Source organism: Hermetia illucens, chromosome 4, assembly GCF_905115235.1.
Source record: "Hermetia illucens chromosome 4, iHerIll2.2.curated.20191125, whole genome shotgun sequence".
Classification (NCBI taxonomy): domain Eukaryota; kingdom Metazoa; phylum Arthropoda; class Insecta; order Diptera; family Stratiomyidae; genus Hermetia; species Hermetia illucens.
In genome coordinates, this window is record NC_051852.1 from 23,579,866 (window position 1) to 23,601,565 (window position 21,700).

Sequence of the window (21,700 nt, forward strand, 5' to 3'; positions counted from 1 at the left end):
TGAAAATGGGGGGATTTTCATGACCTGGAGAGTACCCAGTCGTAAAAAGCCTTTTGTGTGTTGGGGAACCGCGCAGATTGCCAATTTGCGGAAAGAATGTGACAAGCTCCACAGTTTTGGTTCAAATGATCAGGAGGAGGTATCCATTAGAATAACAGAGAGTAGGTCCACTGAGAGAAAGAAACCGTAGCGCGACAAATGAAAACAAAGAGCCTTATTATCTACGCATCCCAGCAGGCATCACTGATTCGATGAAAGTGTTGGAATAGGTAACCCTACATATAAAAATAAGGAGCCACCAAGGTAGAGAGACAAAGAGTTACACAAACTAGTGTTCCGCCATTGGCCGGACCTCCGATTGGTGCATTCAATGCTTATCTAAGAAGGTTATTTTTTCTTATCCCTGCAAAGTGACAGGACTCGCGCTGATCAGCAGAGATATGGAAGACCATGAGTTGCCGTTTGCATACTGACAGCTGTGAATGCTTGACACAATCGGAAAACTGTTCGAAAAGCTCTTGAGGGGTGGACTCACTGAAGTAATACATGCAGCTGGCGACCTATCTATCCCCAAATTAGGGAAGACTTTTACAGTAAGGAGGTGCACAGTGAATGCTGTTACCGAAGTCAGGGATTGGGTTTATCGAACTGAAGCATTCAGCTGTCTTGACGAGTTGGGCTGCTACTAATACTTAATATCAGAAATGGATATGTGAGAAGCTTCCTAAAAAGAAGAGAAGAGTCAGGCCTGCTCAATAATGCAGGTAGTGTTGTTAGTCCGCCGGCTTACCGCTGCCAGGGTTCGACATTCCGTATACTCATTCATCCACCCTACCCAGAAGAAATTTAAATTGAATGCAGGCAACTTCCATTAAGAATTTGTCTGCCCAGTAAACTACCAGATAAACTTTGCTCCACTTCATTGTACCTTTTAGGGCCACAATCAAGCTTTGCAATTAAATAGCTCCAAAAAGAATTCCTCTCCAAATCCGACATGAATGCTGTTTCATTTGCGAGAAATACATATTCAAAAACGTACTTGAACTAATTCCTTTTGAGTACACTCAATTCGTATTCAGCCCAACACTCAAAGATTCTCCATAAATTTTGTTCTATTCGAAAGCATATTTCAAATCTTATTGCCCACCGAACTGAAGAATTTCCACCAGAAACGAAGACTTCCCCATTTCCTCCTTAGAATTTCAAGCTCTCCGAACATGGATTCGGACATTAAACGCACACATTGCACTTAATACGAAAGCCTGGACAATATCCTGTTCCAAGTCTACATACCACTATCCACTGCATTTCAGACAAAATTTAAGACCCAGACGAATCCTTGGCACACAGGCCTTTGCAGCGTATCCTGTCCTCCTCGCAGGCTTTAACCAAACCATGCTACGCTTGCTTGAACTAATGTGAATTTGGTAAAACATGCAAATCTGCCATTTTCCCCATATGTGCATGCAATCGACGCTATATATATCCTTAAGGGAACCAGTTAAATAAATGCGGAGCAACATGAAAACGGTCCAGACCGGAAGAAGGCAGAAGTAATTCGAACCGAGTAAGGAACATGAGGCTGGATTTTCATGCTAAGAAGAAACATTTCGGGTAGTACCATTGCGAAGGATGCATCCTGCCGAAGTAAGTGGTGGAAGGATTTAAGGGTTTTTCAAAGGAAAGCATACAAAAACGAAATTCCAAGTGAGTTTATTTAATGCGGTTCTAATGCATTTTTAAACGCTCCGTTTTGAAGCTGGGGATAATGTTCTGGTTTAAGCCGTATCTCTATCTGGCCCCAGCGGACGAAAAACTGCAGGAGTGCACGTAATTACTATGATTCGTTAGTAGCATTTTCAACTGCGAAATTGACATTCCTTTAAATATAAATGGGAAATCCCGGATCATGGGCCGTGTGATGGTACTGAATTTCGTCCCCATTCTTGAAAGAGAGTTTACCCCGAAGTTCGAGCTGCTAATCCACTGCAACTGGAAGATATTATCTGATAACTCTCTGAATCCTTTCTTAATGCGTTTTCCAGGAATTTACGGCGAACAAGGAGTAAACAGAGTTAACACGTAAAGCTTATTACGTAGGTAAATTCCGGAGCCTTTTGCGCCTCTTCGGGCCTCACTCACGACATCGCTCCATAAATAGTATCCGCTTTCGACGCTCACACCTCGCAAACTACTCATTATTTTTCCTGCAACCGCGGGTGGAGTACCCAAAAAGCCATTATTATAATTTTCACTGTAGGCCTTGCTTCCGGTTTCCCGAGCATTTTCGCTTTTATTCTTGCTGTTAGGGGTCCTTTATGACCATTTTTTTCCGCTTGTAGTTTAATCCTATTTTCACCTGTCTAGGGAGCAATTCTTTTTTAATACTTTCAAGAAACTCGACCGTTTCGGGTGTTTTTGTTTTTTTTTTGCTTTGTTTACGGTCCGTTTGCTTTTCTCCGGAAGGATTAAATGAGGGCTAGATGTGCCACGCGAGGTTCTTAATGTACGAGAAAGCAATTTCGTGAAAATGTACATGGGAGTAGCAGTGATTTACCTCGTTTCACGGAATTGATGATGTTTCTTCGGAAGAAAGGGGTTTAATAGTTGAGTGAATAAGGTAAGTGGAGTGTTGTTAAAATTAATTTGGATTATCTTGACGCGTGTTGCGTTTGTGGTTCTTAAAGGATTGTGGGTGGATGAAGTGGTTTTTTAAGGGCTGATTTGATTAGAATTCGACATTGAAACTTTTAAAAGTTTCAGCGAAGTTTTGAACGAAGAGCAGTAGAGTAATCTATTACAAAAAGTCATCAAAAGAAGAAAGACATTCAAAAAAAAAGGATTCAAGGTTAAGCAATTGTTACAACTGTCGGGTGAATTACAGTGACATCGATTGGTGCCTCTCCTACTACCTTTGCTACTCTTGGAGGTAGCTACAGAACATTACATAATTCAGGGTTTGTTGCAAGACTGATTATTTTTCCGTGCCGCATGATCGGATTAAGGACATTAATATCAATACTTTTAATGAGATCCAAGAGAGCTAAGACGCGTTTTACTGTGGGTGCGAAACAGAACTAGACGCGACCAAAACAGAAAACACAGATAGGATCCGACATCGCTCTTCACGCCGCATCTGCACCACAGCCTCGGTATCCTATCTGGAGACTAAGTCCACAAATAAAAAATGCTGAATCATGAACTGTAGTCCTAAGCGTTGAAAAAAGGCCGTCCATGACCCCATCATGAACGCAGCCATTTCGATTGTAATCAAGCTAAGCTGATTTGCACCTTATTTTGACCACTCTGGGGGCTGGAAGTTTACTGACGCCAATATTTCGGCACCCACCGGTCGATTTAGGTTACGGAGTGATACTTTTGGCCTGAAAGCCCTAGCAGGGAAATTTTCTATTTTTGGTGAGAGGGGGGCATATCTTGCATACGGGCGGATACGAATGGAAATAGATCACATTTGTTTAATAATACTATTCCCAGAAATCCTTATGTCAAAGATAATGTATTAACCTCAAGTATATGCATCGCGCAATGGTTCGCAACCAGATTTTCCGAAAATGTCGCTCTCCTTCTCCACTATTGTGCTGAATATAGCTCTAGCGTGATCTATTCGTCGGTTATTTTTGTTAAATAGGGTAGATGAATGCGCTTACGGGCAGAGTATTGGACTGCAACATGTGTCCCTGTCTCCATCCCACTTTTCACACACTTCCATTGCAGAACACACAATCAGTAGGTCGTGTCTTTCCAATCATGTGCTGTTAGGATTGAAAATCTCCACGGCCACTTAGAAGTTGGGTAGCGAAATAGTCAATCTCACGAATATAAAATGCCGATGAGCCTCGAAGTCCATCTGCTTCTTGGTTAATTTTGCTAGGAGAGTTGCAATTCGGTAGGTATGCATTACGTTCTTCAGGGGTAATACATCCTACTAAATCTTTGCTCTTGAGGTTCAAGATGACTTTACTTTCCTTAGCAAGGAGGGCCACAGAGATAATTTCCGCGATCGCGATTAACGCCGGTTTTGAAACGGTGTGATAAGCGGACGCCACTCGCAAAGCTCACCATCCTTGCACTTGGTCAAGGTGCTTACTATGCACCTCCTTGCCAAGGTCTTCAGCCCATACCTCCACGACATCGAGGAAAATGCACCGGGTTTCTCCCATAAGAAAAAGCGTTCCGGTAGAAATAAGGTTCCCAACATTCGCCATTAGCTGACTTAAGGCCAAGAGTCCAGCTCCAGTCCTGTTCGCTATTGCTTTGATTTCCTCGAAATAATTCATCCTCGAGGAGAGCATTAAAACGAAGTGGACACATAGTCGGGATTCTCTCGCTGTTCAAGATGAATACTTCAGTTTTTTCCAGCGCAAGGCTGAAACCATCAGCAGTCACTCATCCGTTTACCCGTTCCATGAATATGCATGCTTGGCGCCTGTTCAACAGTGTGTCCGCCAGGAAGTGCCTCAATGTCGTCTACATAACCGAACAGGCTTGACTCTACGGGCCTGTCGAGCTTTAGCAGACCATCATAGAAAACGTTCCAGAGTTCCGCCCCTAGAAGGGATTGTTGTGCTACTCCCGATTTGAAATCCATCCTCATCCATTCCATCTCATAGGGAGAAAGCCGTCCCTCAAATAATCCCTTAATATACGCCACAGATAGCTCGGCCATTCTACGAAATTGAAGACATTTTTATCATCAAGTGTTATAAGGAGCACTATTTGTCGAGATCGGCGTGTGTGCGCCTTAGCACGATGAACTCCATCCTCGAACTCCATAATAGCATTTACCGTGGGTCTTTCTACTCTGAACCTGAACTGCCTCGGGAACAAGTTCCCAGCAGAACTTTTCGAGCCGCCGCCATGTCAAGAATAAACAGCTGTGAGTACACTGATAGCAGCTCGGGGTCTAATCTTTGGTCCTCTGGAGTCTGGGCAAGGCAGGACTCATTCAGGGGCCCCGGCACTGAAATCACTGCCTAACAGAATTTGCCACTCTGTGTCCGAAAGGTCGTCCGCCAGAGCATCAAGTCTCCATCGAAAGTCCGACTTTGTTTCATTCGGTATTAGGTAAACATGAAAAAAATATTATCCCTTAAGACCGACTCCAGGCAAAGGCATTTCCTCGACTTTGGATAAGTCAAAATTCTATGAAGCCGGGTCCTTGTTGCAATATTCCTCACTGATTAAATCAGCTTTTACCCTCACGGCGAACTGTAAAATGTGTATCACGCTACTCGAGTCCCAAACCTTTCTAGCTTTTTCCTGAAGATTAGAGGCCGCCTCGAACTTGTAATGTATCCAGGTGTACTAGGATCCTTGCGGAAAATGCTATCCTCGCTTTCGTTAGAACCCTTCACTTGGTGATCTACCTAAGCGCATCTACGGCATGTTATCCTTCGTTCATGCTCCTAGCAACTTGCAGAAATGTGTCCATAGTCTACATTCATGTAGCACTTGGTGGGGGTTATCCACATTCGTCCCTTGAATACTGAGGTCGGGGGAAAAGAGAGCCTTCTACCCCAGGAGTCTCTTCACCGCTTCGCAGCACATACTCTTACTAGTTGGCTTCGGATTTTATTCAACGAGGACTTCCGCAAATGTCTGGGCTTCCGTCTTTTTAATGAACAAAGCGGACGGTCTAGTCCTTTTCCATTTCTTCGCCTTTCTTGTTAGTAGTTTTTATTCTTAGCCTCCTAACAATGAAGCGTGTTATTTCCCTTTGTCTTTCTTGGCCTTCTTCTGAAACTACTTGGAATGAAGTATCCTTCAGGCGCGTTTTCCTCTTTCCGGTTTTTTCTTTTTTGCTTTGTAGTGCGCTACCTGCGAACCCAGACATTAGCCGCAATGCAGTTCCCGTCCTTTCGTGGCGTGACCTACCCACTGTCACTTTTGCCTTCTCATCTCAAGTCAGAGAACCCAGTCACACCCCATCAATTTATAAAAGCTAGCAGGTTCCAAGTTACTAGTGGTAGTTCATTTCCCTGGATTACCGAGTCAGAACTTTGTCCAGGAAAAGCATCAGCTTAATGTTTAGTGTTGGGTTACTTGCATTTCCAGATTTTGGAAAAAATATGAAAGCCAGTTTTTGTTCTATTGATACGTCGACTAATGGTGCCGCTTCCGGCATGACGAGCTTCACCGGTAATGAGAAGAACAATGGGCAGTTTTGAGATGAGACCCAGACAAACTCCACTTTGGACCTCAAATTTGTAGGTAACTTGTGACATTTTTCGGAAGCCCTCTCAAAATCAATGAGAAGTACGTGGAGCAGTGAACTCCGCAAAGTAATCCACAATAATAATAATAATCGTTGGCACAACAATCCATATTGGATCAGGGCCTTGAAGTGTGTTAGAGCACTTCATTCAAGACCGTAACGGTACACTAGGAGGCAATGTGGTCAGCATTGCGCTCGCCCGAGATTATTACCCTGATTTGACTCAGGTACTCATTCACAGCTGAGTCGACTGGTATCCGACGTCAAATCACGATACAAATCCCACTGTCGCCAGCGAGATTTGAACCGCGACCTTCCGTACGACAGCCTTGTGCTCTAACCACTCAGCTACCCGGACACAATCCACAATGATCGGAGGAATAATAAAACGGTCGATGCTAAAGGATCCAGAAAGGCGTCCTACTCTCTACCCAACAAACTTTTAAGATATTCCCTGATGTGCTCCAAGATTAATTTAAGTAGTAACATTTCGAGTGCCTAAAGGACCCAAACAATGCTTTAATTGTCGCACTTGACTCGATTACTCTTCTTCGGGTCTGACCCATTGGCCCCTAATAGCACCCACTAGATAATAGCTCAGATATTCAGGGCTAACCAATGAGTGGCAGTGGCAACTCTGAAGAAAGTTCTTCTATTTAGAAGAGCAATCCGTCGCATTTTATCCCAAAAAGGTGGAACTTCTGCGAATGTGATACTGTTGTCAATCGTTGTAAAGTGCTCCTTCCATCCCTTCGGCTGTCTATCATCGTTGATAAAAATGTTGTGGATCTTACATCTACCTCAATGTAGTGTACGGTGCTGAAACCATTGCTATCTGTAGGAACTTCAATTGGTTTCCACAAGGCAATGGTGGAATTCCTATCATCGCAGTGGACGCTATATATACTCCCGACCTTTACAATCTAAACGAACGTATCGGAGTGACGCCGCTCGCAGCCACCAATGGAGCTCTTAGTTCATTACGTTCATCATTCCACCGCCATGTCTTTACAGTCAGGTTTTATGAACCCATCACGACTTTCCAGACTACAAAAGTACAATGCAACAAAGGGAAACGGAGTACTCCCCTGAGTTTTGTCACCTTACTTCACATAGGCTCAGTTTGTGCAGCCTATATCGCCGCTTAAGCTGGATATAAGTTCACAACCTAGCAGATCGCGCTCAGATAATTTGGGGTTAACATACTATAACTTGCAGAGATCACTTTTAGCGGAAATTCCTGGCGTCACGACAGAGCAACATAGCCCAAAAATGTCTACCGCTTTGTATCCTTTTTTCTGTACCAGCAGAGCAAACCTTCTAGTGGGTTTGCAATGGAAGGCATACGCTATGGGAGAGTTTCGAGATAGACGAACTAAGCAAGGCTACTTTCAATTTCATTTCTATTATGTGACTGGCCTTTTCCAACATGCCTTCTGAAAGGGTTAGCATCGGATAGATCACCTGGTTGAATGAGGTAGCATTTGAGACCATGTTCATCAGTACCAAAATGCTTTCTTCAACAACGTGACAAGCTCTCCAATTTACTGCAGCACTTCGGACAACATTCACATTCAAGTTGCCTTCTTCAACCAAATGATCTACTGGACGATAACCTTTTCCATTTCCTCGACGGAGTAGTGAAAGAGACCAAACAAGGGAAACAAAAGGAGGGAAGGATTCCTCCAGGCCCGCAGTTTTCTCGGAGGCTTGCAGAAGAAATTTGAATTTACTTCGAGTTCGTACTTTTCCTCTAGGGTTCTGTCTCAATGGCAAGTGCTCATCACATTACCTCTACATTGACAGCTCAAAAGGGAAATCGCTTTGGAATTTAACCAAATCTTCCTCCCCAAAAAACTAAGGAAACGCGATGTAGATGTCATTTTAGGAAGTCGGAACAGTCATCTCAAAATTCTTCTGGGAATAGTCAAGGTACCTATCGGCCAAACGGCCAATTTCGGGATATACGATATTTCCTAAACACATTGCAAAAGTATACGTCGTACAGACAAGAAAGAATGTGGAAACACGTCCTGGAGAGCACTTGAAAGAGGCAGGGCTTGCAGAAAAAGGGGGCGACACACTTCAGATCGAAGGTGATGGATCTTGCATCACCACATCGTTCACAAGAAGAGCGTCGGGTTGGTGATGTAAATCTTGAAATGGAAATTAATCAGTCTTTCGGGAATCCCAGATGGATTTACTGGGCCAAACTTTGTCTGTTATTTAGATTGACAAGAATAATTAATTCTAGAGCTATTAAAGGGGTGTAGTATAGGTCCCTTATAAAGTCCCTTGAAACAAGATATACGGGAAGGAAACCCCATCTCACCCTTCTGCAGTAGACAATATCTATAAGGAAAGACAGAACTGTCAGGAGGAAGTCTTGGTGAGGCTTGTGACAATCCGTTGGTTTAGTAAAATTCTTTCGAAAGAACATTGACCTGTGTCCCTTCTGAAGAAACCGGACAGACGCCAGTCAGAATTATTGGGACAGAGACACGAACTTTTAATAAAACCGGATTACTTCTTTAGCAGAAGCCACCATGCAGTTTGAGATGCAGTGTACCACCGACGTACATCTGGTTCCCCAGTGACAGGGTCATAGACAAAAATTAGTCAGTGGTCTAGTTAGTCAAGTAGGATTCGGTGGGACAAATAATGACTACTGTGCAGGTCAAGACATCGCTTCCTGGAATATCTCAGAGATGCCTCTGGTTCTGAAAGTCAGAACCAGGAGAGTGCCTTTTATTGATTTCGAACCAGGACATGATATTAGCATGTAGGCCAAAGTGCCCTACAGTCAAAACCATACAACTGTGCTAATTGAGCCTGCATAACTGCAACATAAATCAATCAACCTTTCAAGTTGTCATAAAACTACTATAAACTTGCCACAAATCGCACTTACCCTACATAAACTCGCGTAGATATTTCTATAGAATGTAAATGATAAAGAAGCCATAAATAGTGCATCACATCCCTCTCCTGTCATAAACGTCCTTCAGAAAAGTATCCCTGAAACCATATTTTCATTGCAATCATTCTCACAATATGTTCATCCATTCCTGCAAGTGATACTTATTGCAGCTGTTAAATAATTGAATCTATTATTCGACTCTCTGCACACATCCCCAACTATCACGCTTGAATCCTCGCGAAGTGAATGATTTCAGGGATTAAGGATTCTACTTCCACTCGTAGATGGATAAACTTAGCTGCTAACATAAAATGAATCCAATTTTATTTCGCTTCGTCTTTTTCTCTCCTTTTGCAGAAGATTAAGGGCTTAAATTCCTTATACGCCAGATGAGTTCACTTCTTATAATTCTGATATGGTTCTGGTCCTCCTCGTAGTCGTCCCAGGACTCGTTGCTTTCCCTCTAAGAGTTTCTATTCCCACTCAAAGTCAGCTACGTAAGTTAGGATGTACGCAGAAAAACGGATCGCTAAATCCATTGATAAAGTTGATGTCATTTAAAGATCTACTTTGGAGTAATTGTGGATATTTGTTGGGGAGAATGTTTGTTGCTGCCGCTGCTTTCGAGATTTTTATCTGTTCGCACGAAATAGGTAGGCCTTCGAATCAACACACGGGAATCAAGTCAGAGCCGAGAGAAGGTGATTCCCATATCAATTTTATGGAGAGCGTAACTTGTGAATTTATCGTAGCGTATTAGCGAAAAGCTGAGAAGTTAATATTGGAAATCCCATAGAAAGGCAGGCTTCAGTCGTCTCAATTTAGCAATCGTATCTTGCCGCTGTTGATTTCGCCATCTGATTTTCGCGGAATCTTTTTGTTGTCACAAATTTGTGATTTTCATCTTTTGTTCAGAAGAAGATTCTCATGTTTCTACTTCATGAGATGAAGATATTGTTACCGAGTGTTCATCATCTAAGCCAAATCTCGGTTGATTTTTACAATAAGTGGACTGTTGGAGCTCATTTGTTTAAAATATTGGTCATATCGCATCAATCGCACCTACACGCCATCTTTGGCACTCTCTAACAATGTCCATTAGATTATCCAAGCGCATCCACGGTTCTACGCCTAGGATAATGGAATGTTCACCTTTCTATTGCTGCTAAATGAAACTACTTCATAGTAGAGCACCCCGAAGCAATAGAAGTTTGCAAACAAGAGATCATGGTATTCCCAACCAACTTGGCGGATTGGCCGACATGTGTTACAGAATTTGGAAGTAAACTGTCAATCCTTTACGGAAGCTCTAACTGTCAAGGTACAGATGAGTTATTAAAATTATGCAATTCTGTATCATTTCCAGTCTTAGACCAGCTCTATTCCAGGGGCTTGACATGAATTTGAGGAAAGGCACCATGACAACATCATTGTCTACGCCAAAATCTTCAAATATTGCGATAATACCTCGAGAGCGTAATGATTAAGAAGTTTAGATAGAACATCAAAATACCATCCTGAATTGACTATGGCCAACTTCAAGACCACAGCTATATCTTACTTTGGAAAACTGGTAACTATAGGTTCTGTTCTGCCTACCTACACTGAAGTGGTTTGACACAGTCAAAGTTTTTTATCTTGCACTCAAAGCACTCTTGACTAGTGCCAATCCAAGAATAACTTTCCAGCTTGCATAGACATTTAGGGGGCTTATTTAAGGTAATTGCAGTGGAGATAACACTTGCAAAGATACGATCATCACTTACTACCAAAAATGGAAAGGCCCACTCCCCCGGTGGATAAGAGGACCATATAAGGTAATAATCCTGGCGGCCAGATGTCGTTAACCTCGAAGAAGGAAAAGGGCCACGAGAAAAGATGAGATGATTCGGGCAGTGTTGACCAAATTCGTCATCTAGGGAGAAATACAAGTCTTTTCTCTGAAGAGGGTAGAAGAAAGGTACTTGAGAAATACAGGGCTGCTGTCATTATCTAACGATACACCTCTATGGATAACTAAAATGTCACAATGGAGATAGAGAAATCTCTGGATCTTATCACACCTGTGGAACTCCTGGGAGACTTCCAAAGAAGAGCTTGATCTTATCACACCTGCGGAACTCCTGGGAGACTTCCAAAGAGGAGCTGGGGAAAAAATAAATCGCTAACGCTGCAGAAAACACTGTGCCTTCAGGGGAAAACGATTACTAACAAAAGCGGACGTTGAGAAAACAGCATAAATCTGCATCAACAACAAAATAACTAGGATATCGACGGCAGTGATTCCACTGTAGCAATATCCAGTTCAACTAGGACCACATCAGCGCCGAAGTAAAATAGAAGGGACAAACCAACGACGAAGACCCTTCTCAACAATCCCAACGAAGGGCTGGGTAGGTCAGGACAGAAGCACTTTTCCTTACAAGTGTGACGAAGTTGAGCATAAAGCGGAGACTTGCGCGGCGGAAAAATAGAGGATCGTGGTCTCCAGGAAGAACACGTGGCTTATGTTCCCGGTTTCGGGTATTGCCAGGTCTTCAAAGAAGAGCTGCTAAAAGTAATGTAAGTAAAAGTAAAGCATGCAACTGTTTACAATCTGATGGGGCAGATAGTGCAAGAAAGAAGACCTGACTTTGTGCTCGTTAGTGAGGAATACCGAGATACGAGTTCACCATCGTGGAATAACGATATATGTAGAACTGCTGCCATTTGAGTGAGAGATACGATTAACTTGCGAGTGCGAAGACTGGCCCAGGAGATGGCTTCATTTGAATTCGTTGTGCAGAGGTATGTATCTCAGAGTTTACATCATACTGGTTTTTTGCTTTTCCGAACAGACTTGACGCATTTGAAGACAAGATTCGTAATACAGAATGGAAATTTCCAGATGAAGGAGACTTTAACGCCTCGAGTGAGCCATGTCTCTATTACATTCTCAGAACATACAAACTTTGGAGATGGCGGCCAAGACGGGGCTTATTGTCTTGAAGCATTCCGACATTTCAATGCCCTAGTTGCAAAGACTGGGATAGTGCCCGTGTTACTGACATGAATTTAGTCACGGAGGTCTTAATGTTAGCTGTGTCACTATGGAAGATGCTAAAATACATTTCCACCGAAGTGACAAATAGCTCCTCCCAATGCAAATACCTACTAGCTGGAACATAAGGGAAATCGACGTTGCCAAATGTGCCGAAGTTCTTTAGAGTAGTAAACGACCAATATGACCCGGGTGCAGATAGAGGAACTGCGACTGAATCGTTGGTGAACATAACAATCAGTCATCGGCGCCCAGAAAAAGATTCAGGTACGTGAAGTCATCAGTGTATTAGTAGGCGGCGGTATTGCAAGCCTAAACTGGCTGAAACTTTGGGGAATCGTAGAGCAGGCAGGAGGAAAAACCGAGCTAAATACGAAGCTCACCATGAAACCGACTGGTGGAGAATACATTGTTAGCAGCAGTTAGTCAGCGACATAAACGCGCTGCGGCTTCTTGTATAAGTTGGTCACCAAAAAATCGGCGCTCATCGAATAATAGTGAAAGATATGGTGAAACTAATTTCTCCTATCTACCCAGTTCTAACTGACATTGTCATTGAAGGATGAGTTCTGAGGTATACCTACTATTCATTGTAAAGGCTGATTATATTCGCAGCGAAATGCTGAAACCTGTGACCAGCTGCGCGTGTTTAACCCATGTTTAGCAGCAGGCTCTCCCTCTCTCCCCACTAGTTGGTTGCGAGACTTGTGCTGATAAACAAAGGCAAAGACAGTCCCGCGCCGTACAGTCCTGAGAGTAGGTTGGACACAGCGGCGAAGCAGCTTTAGAAGGTCATTATGCCAAGATTGAGTTGCGCAACACCTGTTGCAGGAAATCTTTCACCAAAACAATGTGGTTTTTGTCCCAAACAGTGAGACCGGTTGAGGCGCAATGTCGCCACTGTCGACGAATGGTGCTCCGTGTGACGCTACAAGTAAGAAACGCCTTCAATTTTACAAAGTAGTGTAATGTGCTCAAAGTGCCGAAAAAGTGTTTTCATATTCCCAACTATATTTTGGGATATTGAGGTACAACCTAAAGGATCGTACCCTGCTTTACGAGGCCCGGGATACACTGCAGAGAATGAGGGTTACATTAAGGCGGGCTCAAGGATTTATCTTTGGTACAGGCCTCACCCAATAGTCTACTACGACTCGATACGCCCGATGAATCGCGCGGAAGAACAAGCTCAATGCACACTGAAAATTGTGATACAGTGAATGGATAACTCCGGATGGATTCTCCTATCTCAAGAGAAAAGCCGGACATTCATCTTGACCAAGGAAAGGGTTTCCACAATCCTCCCCTATTCTGGTTTGTGAGATAATGGTATCATAATAGATAGACATGAAGATCAGTTTCTTCTGCTAGATTCAGAACACCAAAGACAAAGCTGCTTCCAGAATGTTCACGATTTGCCAGCTAGTGACTGATGTCGGAGGTCCCTTATCCAGTAGACGTCGTTTGCTGATTCAGAGCGGAATTATAGATAACTCAGAAATGGAAAGGGAAATAAGAAACCAATCCCTTTCGAAGCTAGATTCCACACTGTCATCGCGGCCAATTGGACCGTCCATCTCATCAAAAATATGGAAAGGTAGAACTGTTTCTACTGCAGGGTTGACATTCATTAGCTTTACCCTCGTGCATAACAGTAGCAATTACGCCAACGCTTTAATTGCGTTCCTACTGGAAGTTATGCGAAGACATTCCACATGAGTTTGTGTGACACATGGAGAAACACTTGAATTATGACAGCCTACGCCTGAGATAAAAGGGGAGTAATTTAGGTTGATTTTTAGTGAATGAGAATCCAATATGATGCCCTTCTATCAGAGGCATCTCCAGTAAGAACTCCAACAAAAGCGGACGTTTCTTTTTAAAAATATTGCACAACTTTCTTCAGGGTGCCCTGAGGTGGAGAGAATTTCCGACCGAATCAACGTTAAGTCGCCAAAGACAACCTCCACGTGGTGGCACTGAGAAACACTGTATTCACTTTAACTTGCTTCGCGTGGTCCAGTGGTCGAATATTCTAAGAGTTAATTAGAACGATTAGACTCGATTTCTACACGAGAACGCATCTGAATTAGCGAAATCTCACCAAAAGTTATCTGGTACCATCGTTAGCCGTCTTATAGGAGTTTCATGGGGTTGAGGCGGCACGTTGGGGCACAAAACTAGGCACCAGTATGAATTCGCCCCCGCCGCTGCATTCAATGGCTGCAGTAACACCTGAGGGACTGAGAATGTTTACAAAATGTCATTGTTGATATTTGCCCCCCCCAATCTCATGTCAGTCCCTCAGCTGTGTAAGTCCCTCTAGCTGCAACGACTCCCGGAGAGTACCCGCGCCGCCTTGGCCTGCGCGGACTCAGGATCGCTGGAGGTTTGGTCGTCACAGCCAACAAAGTACTCGAGGTGTACGCGCGCCTCGTGGTCGCGGAAATTTCCGAGACACAACTCAGGAAATTTTCAATTTTCTTGAATTTTGCCCGGGTTCTCTGGAGGTAGATTTTCGGCAATATCTTGTCTTCTAAGGATGGCAGCGTGATAATTCTTAGATTTCGTTAATCTGGGCCGTCACCCCTTTCAAACGAAACGCACACACGAATCAGACGACTTTGCATTTTTTGCCATTTTTTCGCCCCGGGGTCGTGAAATTTTCAATTTTCTTTGATTTTGGGTGGCCCCTCTGGAGGTGGATTTTCGACAATATCTCGTCTTCCAGGAATCGTAGCGTGGTAGTAGTAGTAGTAGTATTGAATTTCGTTAATCTGCGCCGCCTCCCCTGTCAAACGAGGTATCCTCCACGCGAATCCGTCGATGTTCCATTTTTGGGCATTTTTTCAACCCGAAGGTCCAGGAAATTTTCTTGAATTTTGGCCGGCCCCTACGAAGGTGGATTTTCGGCAATATCTCGTCTTCCAGGAAAGGTGGCGTGATAATTTTTGGATTTCTTTAATTTGGGCCGTCGTCCATCTCAAACGAGGTATCCCGCACACGAATCAGACGACTTTGCATTTATGGTCGTGGAAATTTTCAATTTTCTTGGATTTTTGGTGCCCCCTCCGGAGGTGGATTTTCGGCGATATCTCGTCTTTCAGACATTGAAGTGTGAAAATTCTTGGATTTCGTTAATCTGGGCTGTTTCCCTTTTCAAACGAGGTATCCCCCACACGAATCTGATAATTTTTTCGACCCGCGGGTCGTTAAAATTTTCAATTTCTTGAATATCTCGTCTTCCAGGAATTGTAACGTGAAAATTCCTGGATTTCGTTAATCTGGGCCGCCTCCCCTTTAAAACAAGGTATTCCCCACGCGAACCCAACGATTTTGCATTTTTGTCATTTTTTCGATGAAAATTCTGTCATTTTTTCGTGAAAATTTTAAATTTTCATAGATTTTGGCCGAGCCCTCCGGAGGCGTCTGCCAGACATCGTACTGTGGGAATTCTGGAATTTCTTTGGGCCGCCTCCTCTTTCAAACGAGATATCGTAGAGCTCTATTGCAATCACAGTCAAGTTCCGCTACCCGAAATGGTGAGTAGTCGCGCGGCGGGACCCTCTACGATTTCCTGGTACCATTGCAAATACGGAGCTTCAGCGACTAAATTTACCATCGGATGCACGTTTAACGTAATCTTACAACAATCTTCAATCCCTCAGGTTATGTTTTTACGACCTTGGATCTAGCTAAGGCGTCGCTCCCGAAGACATTCCGAACCCGCGTGGTTTCAGCTCCGGGCGGAGTGAAGTGGTGGCACATCGTAGGCGCGAACCTAGGGACCAGTATGAATTCGCCTCCGCTGCTGCATTCAACGGCGCAGAAACAGCTGAGAGACTGACATGAGACTGGGGTGACAAATGCCAACAATGACATTTTGTAAACATTTTCATTCTAGACTCCCGTCCTGTCCATCAACCCACGAAGTGATAACAGTAATGTGTATTAAACTAATTTATAGTTTTAAATATATTTTTCAAATAAATAGAAGTGAATTTTCATCTTGCGTCATAGTTTATCTTTGTTCTAGTAAACAACAACAAACGTTCATGAAGGAAACGTCCTGAAATTGAACTTCCTGAAACTCCTGTGAAGAAGGGAAGATCTGGATCCTCAGAGCACCGTGGAAATTCATACTTCAGGAAACAAATAATTAGGCATGCGGGACCAATCAGCATCGCGACTTAGAGAACTGAAATTTTGTACATGAAACTGCATATATGGAAAACGGTTTCTCCACAGGGATGTGGTTACGTTCAAGCGATTTTTAGGCCTCAAACTTGGGGTTGTGTTTCAAGTCGAATGTCGACTCCTTAGTTAGGTAGAGATTTAGGTGGGTCATGGATCCATCAGTATGAATGCTGAGTTATGCAGTCGTTGTTGCTTCCACAGCAGCTCCCTGGAACTCATGGTGTTCCTTGACCGCTTTCGATAAATTAACTAACCTTGCGTAGCCATAAAATCTTCAATTTTTCCGAAACCGTTTAACTATCTGCTGAGTGTCCTTTCAAGACTTGCAATGTATTTTAGTTAATGCTGAGCTCTGGTGCCAGCCCCTAATAGACAGAATGAAGAAACAAAACGATTTTATTCTTTTAGGCAGTTAGAGCCAACTATATGTATGAAGCTTCTGCATCCTTTTCTTATGCCTGGCTGCTTGTGTCACCGATTGGCTAATGTCCTTCCACCCCATAACTTCGTCCTCTAACTAGCAGTTTATTTTTAACGCATTCCCCCTCAAAATTGCTAATTTTATTCCCCATCATTTCCAACTAAATGCAAGAAACTTACCCTAAATTTACTTACATTCTTTCCGGGCGTTATTTGTTTTTTTAGCTAATCATCGCTCCCTCCCGTCGCAGGACAGGCTGGACTACTCTGCAGAAATTATTCATCCAAACTCATTAAAAGTTTTGAAGACTTGGGGGCATAAAAAGAAATAAAGTACACCGTCTTTCTTGCCAAAATGATCTTTTCTGTCTTCAAAAGAGCCCAAGGACGAGCGGGGAGCAAAAAACCCCCGTAAAGACACACAAGTAGGCGGCAAAGAAAAGAAACTACAGGACATCACTATACAATGTTATTTCCATCCAGAATTTTCGGTAGAAACATCGGGCGATAAGTGAGGCAATTTATTTATATTTTCATGTAAAGAAAAAATAATTGTGCAACAATAAAACAAGATGTTCGCCAAATTGGATTCCTTTGTCGGTCGACGGTTGCTAGTTGAGCTTAAAAAACATGGAGCGCGGACTGGGTCAAATGAAAGCGTTTTCCTTCTCGCCCTAATTCACCTATCTTTAGCATCGTCATTGCTATCACACCATCATCCAGGATATTGTACGTGAAATTGTCCTTTTGGTTTGTCGTCAAACAAACTTTCTTACCTGCAACGTCTTACTATTGTGCTTCCTCTCGATTTGAGTCGCCGGTGAACTGAATTTCAGCTAATTTTCTCAGAGGAAAATCAAGTGGGTGTAGTTGTTTCTTTCCTTCATTCCTTCCAGTTGGCACAGCATTTTCCGCAGGATACCTGAAGATAAAATTACTCAAGGTTAAAGCTGAATTGTTACTGGAAAGGAGACGGAAGGGTGAAGTTGTTCTTTGAGAAGAGAAGAAAAAGATACTTTTTTCTCCCTGTGGAATTTCCTTGCTTTGTTGGATACGTCGTAAGGAATGCCAGCTAGAAGGACGATGTAGCTCAGATTACTTCTATTCCCTTTTCTCTGCAATGCTTTATTTTGCAAGTTGTTAACAAGATACGGAAGCCTTTGTTCGTGAATTTTTGAATATTCGCTGACAGTCACATTAAGAGTATCTTTGAAAATATCCAAGTTTCGCCTCCATTTCATTTCGAGGCTCTTCAACAACACGACTGTTGGTCGACTACATTTCGCAATTTTTCTACTTAATATCAATTTATTCTAGGACAATGACTTTATTAAAATCTGCTCCTTCGTGAAAAATACCAGGGACGTAATTTGATGAATAGAATAGTCTGCAGAAAAAATGTAATAAACCAGCGGTGGTGGAGATTTTTTTTTAACAAAACACGATACCAGGAAACCATTCCAGTTTGTTATTAAGAATAAAATAGCTCTTCCTCGAAGGATCGTTTCGCAGGACTCCGGTTCATTATAAAGGACATAAGTTACCTTATTAGGAAACCTATATGCAACGTGGCGACTTTTAATGACTTCAGAGTAGCCTCACCCCGAACCTACCCTCTTCTTACATTATGTTGGCGCTTCATAGGTTTGAATATTACAACGTTCAATAATGAAGAAAATATTCAAAAAATTTTCTGGGAAAAAGACAGCAAACAATAGTAAAGAGCAGAGTGTGAGGACGAAGTGTTCGTTAATATTTTTTCTGAATTTAAAAAAATTCATTTCCTTTCACCTCCGCTTGTTCCGGAGCCATACCTGCCGGGCACGTTAGGGACAAAAACGCAAAATTCCTATTTTCCCATTTACTGTTCTGTGTCCCTCAACCCCAAGCTTTCTGTCCCTATAACCACCAACAAAAACGAAAGAAAGAAGGACCACGTGGTGTCAGATAAAAATTGTGCTGAAGACCAAACAAAGAGACAGACCCAACCCAATCAAACACAACAAACGAAACCTAGCAACATATTATGTGAATTTCTCATATTTCTGCGGAACAAAGACAACCAAATTCAAAATTCCTTCCACGAAAGGACATAAAACCTGAATCGTTTCTAGCGTACACTAGTCTTGGGGACACGTTGCCTCTTCCACTTACTTCTTCAGCGCGTTTCATTGGTATTTTTACCATCACCAGGATAGCCCGGATAGGCTCAAATATTTGGGGCTACAACACGTGATCTGTGCTGAATTTCACTGGAAATTAATTGAAATGAAACGAACAAACCAACCGAAATAATGTCAAATATTAGTCTAATAAACGACAGCAACTCACAGATGGAATGTGGGACTTCAAAAGAAAGCGAAGGAAGAAATTATTTCTAGTTAACTTTCTTTTCCTCCTTCTTTTTGCTTATTTTTGTCTGCTTTATTTAAAATGCTTGGCGTGTCTCTTCCCAAAAGCGTGACGGCGAAAGTTGCCTAATTTTTTGAGTGTACTTGAATATCACCTCAACCTTTGATGTTCCCTTAATTTCGTTTATTATATATTCAGAAGAAATAGAAACTCAAAGCGGGGCAGAGACTGTTAAACTGAGTATAAAGTTGTAGTGGCCGCGGCTTCGTGACTGAAGCGCAATTTAATTTGGCTTTTTCGGGATTAATTTGATCAAATAATGCATTCTATAATGTGCAATTACCTTAAATTTCGCCCCATGTTTCGCACCATTGAATGCATTTGAGCGAATTGATCGTGACAGAGGAGAATGATCTGCTGCATCCGTCAACGTACTGCAAATGTTACTGGCAACATGAAATCTGACAGTTCAAGGCAGTGTTACCGGCTCCGGGAGTTGTTTATGCAGGATCTGATCAACGAACCGGCAACTGGGCATAGTGAAAAGAATTGCGGGGAAATTCAACTTGAATAACAGGGTAAATATTCCCAAAGTGCAAATTTCTATTTGGGGTTGACGGTGTTTGGTTTTTTTGCAGCATTCTGGTGACATCCTCGCAAAAGGTGGATCCCAGTGGGTTCAGGGTGATGTTCAACTTGTAACCAAGCACAGCAATAATCTGATGGCAAGTAAGTGATTATTACACTAGCGAAGAAAGAACTCCTAAAAGAATTCCATCACGATTCATATTTTCGATAACAAATAATAATTTAATCCGGACAAATCATGACGTCGCATAACTTACCTCGGTAAATATGGTGATTATAGGGATTCAAGCAAAATACGAAAGAAATTCAACATGAAATTGTAAGCGCCAGTGCTTACCGGAATTTGCAAGAGGTAATTGAACCGGTCCAGAACACGTCAACCGTAGGATGGATATAGGGGTGAGATAAACTTCATTAAATCGTACGTTAGGTTGTTTCCGAATTCTTTCGAACAATAACTTGGTGCAAATTGTCGTTCTTCCACTTGGTTTTAGCAGAAAAAGTGACTGCTATTTTGGATGTTGAATTATCCCCCCCAAGTGCATAGCAAAGTATGTGAGAAATCCCCCAGATTATCGGTTTCGGCCGGAAGTTAATGAAGTATCTTATGATAACTAAAAGCGACCACTTTTTTTTATTTATTTTAGTTATTTTTTTTTTTTGTTGAGAATGCTGGGAGTCCTGGGTCCGTGTTCACTTGCTGACTGACCGGACTACTTCGGAAACAACTTACTTCCTCCATTGTGGTCCACGGACTCCCCCTTGAGGCCAACAGCCAAGTTTATTAAAAATCTTGACTGACGGTTTCGTCCAGGGCAGAGGCAACTCATCAGACTTTCGCCTCACCTCTACCCTGGGAGCAGCGTGACCAGAAGTAGCGACAAACAGCAATGGCTCCATTTGTATATAATCGCAAACACGACATGAGTTCGAAATATATTGAAGTGAAATCCATCCCAAGCTCTCCTTCTCCTTGATCCCGCCAAATTCACACATATAGGGACATCCTCTCAAATAATGGCCTGAGAATGTCGAGGAAGGGAGGGAACCTCAGGAGTCGCGTCTTATTGAAAAACCGAGGCAGAGGAAACAATGATTGACACTGTGATGCGTCGTGGATCTTTCATCCCTCAATCGCACCACTTGGGTCCGGAGGTTTACGGCTCCACAGGCGTACGGTCGAACCATTTCTTTGTATTTTCCAAGTTTAGCTCGCGTTCTGTTTTAACTCGTTGTCCCTCGGGAATTCCTTTGTTTGTACACATAGGTGTACAACCGAGTGCTTTGATGGAGCTTATTTGCGTATTTGCGGGCAGACCTTCAAGGTCTACTTAGCCAATTTCTTTTAGGTTTTGGGATAGGTCTTCCTTCTACTTCATCGTGGTCACTCAAGATTGTCATTTGACCATCTAAATCTCTTAAGTTCATTACAAAGCTATTTCATAAAAATTACTAAATTTCAGAGCCACGTGCTAGCAAACATAGTTCACATAGTGTCATTCAAACTACCTCCCTTATAACCTGGAACTAACTCACCAGGTGTAATGAAGGTTGATAGCAATTTCTCAATTTCAGAGCTATTAGGGATTATAATCCCTTCTTGTAGGGGAAGAGATGACATGCTTGGTAGACTTAGAAAAGGGGGCCGCAAACCACGTTAAGGCAGTTTTATTAGTTTTAGATGCATCTACTTATGCAGTTTCCTTCCTGCGGTGCTAGCAGCCTTCTGCGATTTCGGAAGCATTCATAGGGCAGCCTGGTCTTTCTCCCTCAGGGCAGAGGCGAGGCAGCGTCTGATGAGTTGGCTCTGCCCTGGTGCGAAAGGGTAGCCGTCACCGCCCCTCTTCTTTGGGTGTTAAACCCAATAGGAGAAGTCCGTGAACCATGAAAAGTGGCAGTAAGTTACTCTCCATTTAGTCCTGTCCGAAGCCAAGTGGACTTAGGACTC